The following is a 6,449-nucleotide window of genomic DNA, read 5'->3' as shown; positions in this document are numbered from 1 at the left end:
GTTACTTTTTCTGGATCACGGAGAGTTCCCAGAACACTCCGCTTTCCTCTTTACTTTTCCTTTGATCGATACAAACCAATTGTGCTTGTGGATCGGCCATTGTTACTCCCACAGGAAGGAGAGAGACCTGGAAAAGATAAGAAAACAGGGGAGGCCGACATGGTGAGGGCTATGAGCTCAGCCAGAATGAATGAAAGGCAAGACACTCTCTAAGGGGAAAAAATTATTTCAATTCTTTCTCCCATAACCCACAGTTAAAACTCAGCATAGAGCTCTCTCCTCCAGCAACCCAAGATGCCGAAAGGGAAGAAGGTGAAGGGGAAGAAGGTGGCCCCGGCCCCTGCTGTCATGAAGAAGAAGGAGGCCAAGAAGGTGGTCAATCCCCTGTTCGAGAAGAGGCCCAAGAATTTTGGCATCAGACAGGACATCCAGCCCAAAAGGGACCTCTCCCTCTTTGTCAAATGGCCCCACTACATCCGGCTGCAACGGCAAAGAGCTATTCTCTATAAACGTCTGAAAGTGCCTCCCGCAATTAACCAGTTCACCCAGGCCTTGGACCGCCAGACAGCTACTCAGCTGCTTAAGCTGGCCCACAAGTACAGACCAGAGACAAAGCAGGAGAAGAAGCAGAGATTGTTGGCCCGGGCCAAGAAGAAAGCTGCGGGCAAAGGGGATGTCCCCACTAAGAGGCCACCTGTCCTTCGAGCTGGGGTTAACACTGTCACCACCTTGGTGGAAAACAAGAAGGCTCAGCTGGTAGTGATTGCACATGATGTGGATCCCATTGAGCTGGTGGTTTTCCTGCCTGCCCTGTGTCGTAAGATGGGGGTTCCCTACTGCATTATCAAGGGGAAGGCCCGGCTGGGGCGTCTGTCCTCAGGAAGAACTGCACCACTGTTACCTTCACACAGGTCAACTCGGAAGACAAAGGAGCTCTGGCAAAGCTGGTGGAAGCCATCGGGACCAATTACAATGACAGATATGATGAGATCCGCCGCCACTGGGGAGGCAACGTCCTGGGTCCAAAGTCTATGGCTCGCATCGCCAAGCTGGAAAAGGCAAAGGCTAAAGAACTGGCCACCAAACTGGACTGAGTGGACGCTGTTGAATTTTCTGTACATAAAAGTAATAAAACATTGTCTTTCAGCCAGTGTCAAAAAAAAACAAAAACAAAACAAAAAAACCCCTCAGCATAGAGGGATCATTGGAAAATATTCAAGAGCCGTGATTAATATCCTATGCAGAAATTTTATCTAAAATTGTTAGGAGCCTGGGACATAAGAAAACAAACATCCATAAGTAAGCAACTGCTGCTTGATAGCAGCACATCACTGTTCACGGTTATCAAAACGCCAGCCTTAAATTCCTGCAAGAGTCACAATACATATTTTCTACAACAACAACAACAACGAAAAGAAAAAATGTTTCTAAGTTTGAGTGTATTGGCTAAAACTGATTCAATCAAATGAAGTTGTCCGTCATGGAAACACACCACTGTGGAATTCTGTGACAATAGGCAGAGAAGTGACTTCAGAAATGACATGACGTGGGCTAGAGAAGCACACTTCACCTGGAAAGCATGTGCCGAAGATACACAAGCCCATTGTCTATGTAATCCCAAAAAGGACAGTCACAAAAGGTATACTACTTCTCCCAAGGGATTGTTGAATGAAGACTGAAAGGCCTTTTGATATCCCACTATTTAATTTGTTTGATGTGTTTATAAACATTGGGGGGCCATTCTTTAAAGAGCACATGAGAATGTAAATTGCTCTAGGCTCCATTGCTTTGAACCATGTGTAATGTGAACTAATTACATAATTTAATCCAGAACAGTAATGAGATTACTGGTTAGTGATCAGTCAGGTGCTGGATCACTTTTATTGGTCATCAATTTTTAAGCTCAGTTGAGGGATTTACTCAAATGGCATATTTAATTACCACAGATAAAGGAGAAATAAGCCAACCACCAAAAAAGAGGTGGCCATTAGGGGTTACCTAAATCTCTGTGTAAGATGATAGAAGGAAAGTAACCTCATGCTGAGTTCATAATAACCAGCCTTCATGTCTAAGCTTCAAAGACTACTCTGAAATACAGATGTGTTCCTTCTTACCACAATCGGTGCTTCCTTTTTTATTCTGCCAGTGAACAGACCGTTTCCTTCCTTTATCCTTTCTTGCTTTCATGCTTTATTCCTTGTATTAGGAAGGAGCATAAGCCCTGGGCCCCATAGACAGTCTGTCGGGAGGATGAAATAGATAGAACTGGGGGAGAAGCTCTGAGGCTTGCACCTGAAGCAATAAACAGAAACTCTGGGAAGAAGTAAGAAAAGCCAATCTGGAAAACTCAAGACACATATTCCAGATACATAGGGACCAAGGTCTGTACAGTACAAAGTTCTGGAATGGTTGATGCATACTAATAAATAGGCAATGTAATGCACAAATAGTGCTGTAACAGGGCAGGACTTACTTATGACTGAAAACAAATCAAAACAAAACTTGGACTCTCCCTAAATCCGTACAGAACAAGAAAAAGATAGAAACACTAATACCATTTCCCTACAAAGGAGATTATACACAAATTCTGGATAATCTATGACAGCAACCCAGCAATGTATTTACTACTATTGCTCTCAGAGAAGGTGGAGGTGCCTTTCCTTGGCCGCTCATGGATCTGTGAGTGTGTGCGGTCTGGTGGAAACAGACACTGAATTTAGACAAACATGCTGCCCACTCACTCGCATGTGGTTTTGGCAAGGTGCTTAACCGCTCTGAGAAGTAGTTTGTATCATCTATAAAGTGTGAAGAGGAAGAATATCCACTAGGGCTATTTCCAAGGGGCTAATCACATTTGTAACTTGTTCCGAAATCAAGTAAAAAATGCACTTAAAGCACACAGCTTAGGAAATACTTGATAAATGTTCATTTCCATCTTTTCTTTTTCCTCCCACCATCCCTGTCTCCCTGTTGACAGTCACTCATGGCATAAGGAACAGAGGCAACAGGTTCATGGCCACCACGCAGGCAAGGGTGCTCAGACAGTGGGATGATTCGACTGCGTGCTGAGCAGATGCTTCGCAGGAGGGGAGGGCAGGGCGAATTGTTTCTCCCCGCCCCGCCCCCCAGCACATTGTCCACAAGAGGCACATTTTTAGCAATTTTGTCACAGTATTATGTTGGCATGAAAGGATGAGAACCAGTAAAATATGGCAGCCAGACTCCCAAATGGGAATGAGAGGGCAGTCAGGGGTGGGGCGGATGAGGCCCCTGAAGCTCGACCACACCCAGGCTGGCTCCTCCAGAATAATGTTAGATCCGGAAACTCTTTCAAGGCAAAATTACCCAAAACTAATTTAAAAATTCTGCCTCCCCCCACCGCCATTCCTTCTTTTTCAGACTAGAATAACAAGATGAACCTTTATGGCAGAGCACAGGAAAATACACAGGAAAAACGTAGACAGGTGCTAACCTTCCTGTTCTGATGCAACCATTTTGGTTGTGATTTCACATGGTTAAGTATCTTGTTCAGTACCATAGCAGTTCTTCCCAGATCACTGAGCAATTTTTCTTGAGAATACTCCAGATGATTGCATCAGGAGGCATTGTCGTAATGTGCTTTAACACGAAATGGAGAGTGGAGAGGGGGAAATGATTCAGAAGACAGGTCTGGAGCATAATTAGACAAACACTGCAGTCTCCAGCTCTCTGTCAGCAGCAGACTTGGGAGGCTAAGTTTCCACAATATTTGTAGGGAAACAAATACTCTATAGCCACAGGCTTATGCTGTTCTTGTAATGATTTCATCCAAGTCCTCAGCCCGTCCTGAAGGCTTAGGAGGATTATGAATTTCAGGACAGACACACACAGCAGAGGGATAGCCTGTAGAAGCCAAGAGCTCAGGAGCAGCGGTGCAGATCATGACCTTGAGTTAACACTTACTGTTTGACCCAGTTTATTTCCAGTTGTAAAAGCCAGAGCTCCAGACTTCCACAGGAATTTATGAAGACGAGTTGGATATCACTTGTTCAACTCCCTCTAACCATCTCCACCTTTTTCTTTAGTCTTACTCCCTCTGTCTGTACTCCTCCATTTACCCCTCTTTCCCTCCATCCTATGATGAGGTTGAAACTACACTGCAAGGCTCAAGAAACAGAAACCCTACATTTCAAGGTGAGATAAATCCTATTCAGACCCTCCAAGCCTCCTTACTCTCCATAGACCTGATGTGAAGGGTAGACTGGGCATAATTCTAGCTCAAAGCATAATATTATTATCTTTACACATTAGGTCAAGTTATAGAAACTACACCATCCCCAGAGGAAATACCAAAGTATAGACCCACTAAGATTAAAAGGAATGTCTATTTATTTGAAAGATGGCTTAATAGCAATAGAAATATGAAATTGCTTCAGTTTTGGCAAGCACAATAAATTGAACAGAAATATCAAGGAACAGTTAAGTTTAATTTTAAAAAAAACCCAGCAGAATTAGTTTACACTTGAGCAGAGATTTATTTATGCAGCTTATCTAAAATCCGGGTAAATATTCTACTTCACGGATAACCACTATGCCTGCCACTCCTCTTTTGCAAGTCAGAATTTTCCCAACAAGAAGTAGGTTGGTTGAAGCAGGAGGTAAAATGCAGGGGTTGGCCAGTTTTCTGTACAGTTCCCGATGTAAACATTTTAGGTTTTGCAGGCCACACATAGGGTTTCTGGCCTCTGCAGCAACTACTCACCTCTGTAATTGTAGCTTGGAAGTAGCCATAGACAATATGTAAACAAATGGGTGTCGTCATTCTCCAATAAAACTTCAGTTATGAATACCGAAGTTTTAAGTTTCTTACAATTTTCACACATCACAAAATACTAGTCTCCCTCGAATTCTTTTTAATCCTTTAAAAGTGTTTTGTATGGCTCACGGGCCACACAAAAACAGGATATGGCCCATGGTCTGTAATTGTCAACCCCAGCATAATGCAAGGAATAGGAGTCATACAGGCAGAAAATATTAGTCTGAACTGGGTAAATCATGAAAACTCTCTAATTTTTTTATATCAACTTCTTGTGAGGAGAAAAAGTTATACACATGAAGATGATTTCAAAATATTATGTACTATACACATAATAGTTGTTGGTGATGTTTGTTTATATAGACACCATCACATATATAACTTGGCCACATAAAAACCCAGAAGCACACAAATCAGCATAGATTTTGTCAAAACTCACAAAGGAGCGAGTGCGCATATACGTAAGTCGTAAGATCTCCATGGTGTCAAAGTTGAGGTACGAATTTGTCTCCAATATTGTTGGCAGCCAAAGTGAAAAGGAAGCATTCGATTCAATTCAATTCAACAAGTATTTATTTTGTTAGTATCTACTAGGAGCCAACCGTTGTTCTAGGTGCTAGGAATATAATAGTTCGGACAAAGTCTTAGCTGTTGTGACACAAAATTGTTATATGATATTCCCTTGTGATAAGAGAGGATAGCAACTCTTTAAGGGAAGAGAAGCCTTCCTAGGTATGTAGTACTGAAAATAATTTTCCTTGAGGCTTCACATAGGCCACCCTGCTATGCTGTGAAGACTTTTGTCTCAATGATATGCCTATGAAAGTGTGATAGTAAATTGTTTCTTGCATCTTTCAGTGAAAACTGAGGACGGGACACCGAAGCTTTCTCAGTAAAAGTAACCCTGTTGTAAGCCAACAGAGCCTAGGGTCAGTGTATAATTTTCAGCTGCTCTAACTTAATCCAAGAATCAGACATGGATTGCTAGATAGAACCTATATCTCAAAATCTGCATCAGAATGATCTTGGAAGCTTCTGAAATATTGTCGATTTTTGGACTGCACTAGTGAATCGGAATATCTGAAGGTGGGCCTAATAACCTGCATTTTGAAAGAGCTCCTTGAGATTTTTTTTTACACACCAAATTTTGGGAAACTGACTTTTAGTAGGATTTTTTTAAGCTGTTTTCATTCTTCAGTAGTTGTGAAATCAATTCGGTGGACAGCATTTTTCATGAAACAGATTAAAATAAAATAGAAAGAATGGAATATAGTAAATATTAAAGTGGATTATACTTTAAGTATGTATTTAAATGATACAGATGGTCAGCATAGTATATTTTGCAGGAATTTTTGTTTTTATGTATACATACAGTATAATAAGTCATACATATGTATCTTTACTCCAGGCCTCACTCAAAAAATTCTGAAAAATATTGATCAAGAGGAACACATCGACTTCAGATCCTTCCAAAGTGCTCTGAAAATATCAGCCTTCTCTGATCTGAGAACCAAAAGCAAACAGTTGCATGTAGCATTCTCAGGCAAGAATCTAGAGGGCGTGTATTCTGTGCTTTTCAAATTAAAGTAGGAGACAATAGGTTAAAATCCTTTGGATGGATGTGTTTATTTAAATAAGAACATTGACTGGAAGA

General features: G+C 41.5%; 1 pseudogene; it reads left to right on the top strand.

Moving 5' to 3' along the window:
• The first annotated feature begins 264 nt into the window (after window positions 1-264).
• On the top strand, window positions 265-1,156 carry LOC118546171 (large ribosomal subunit protein eL8 pseudogene; annotated as a pseudogene).
• The last annotated feature ends 5,293 nt before the right edge of the window (window positions 1,157-6,449 follow it).

The sequence above is a fragment of the Halichoerus grypus genome, chromosome 3, assembly GCF_964656455.1.
Source record: "Halichoerus grypus chromosome 3, mHalGry1.hap1.1, whole genome shotgun sequence".
Taxonomy (NCBI): domain Eukaryota; kingdom Metazoa; phylum Chordata; class Mammalia; order Carnivora; family Phocidae; genus Halichoerus; species Halichoerus grypus.
This window is presented reverse-complemented; position numbering and strand designations above follow the sequence as displayed.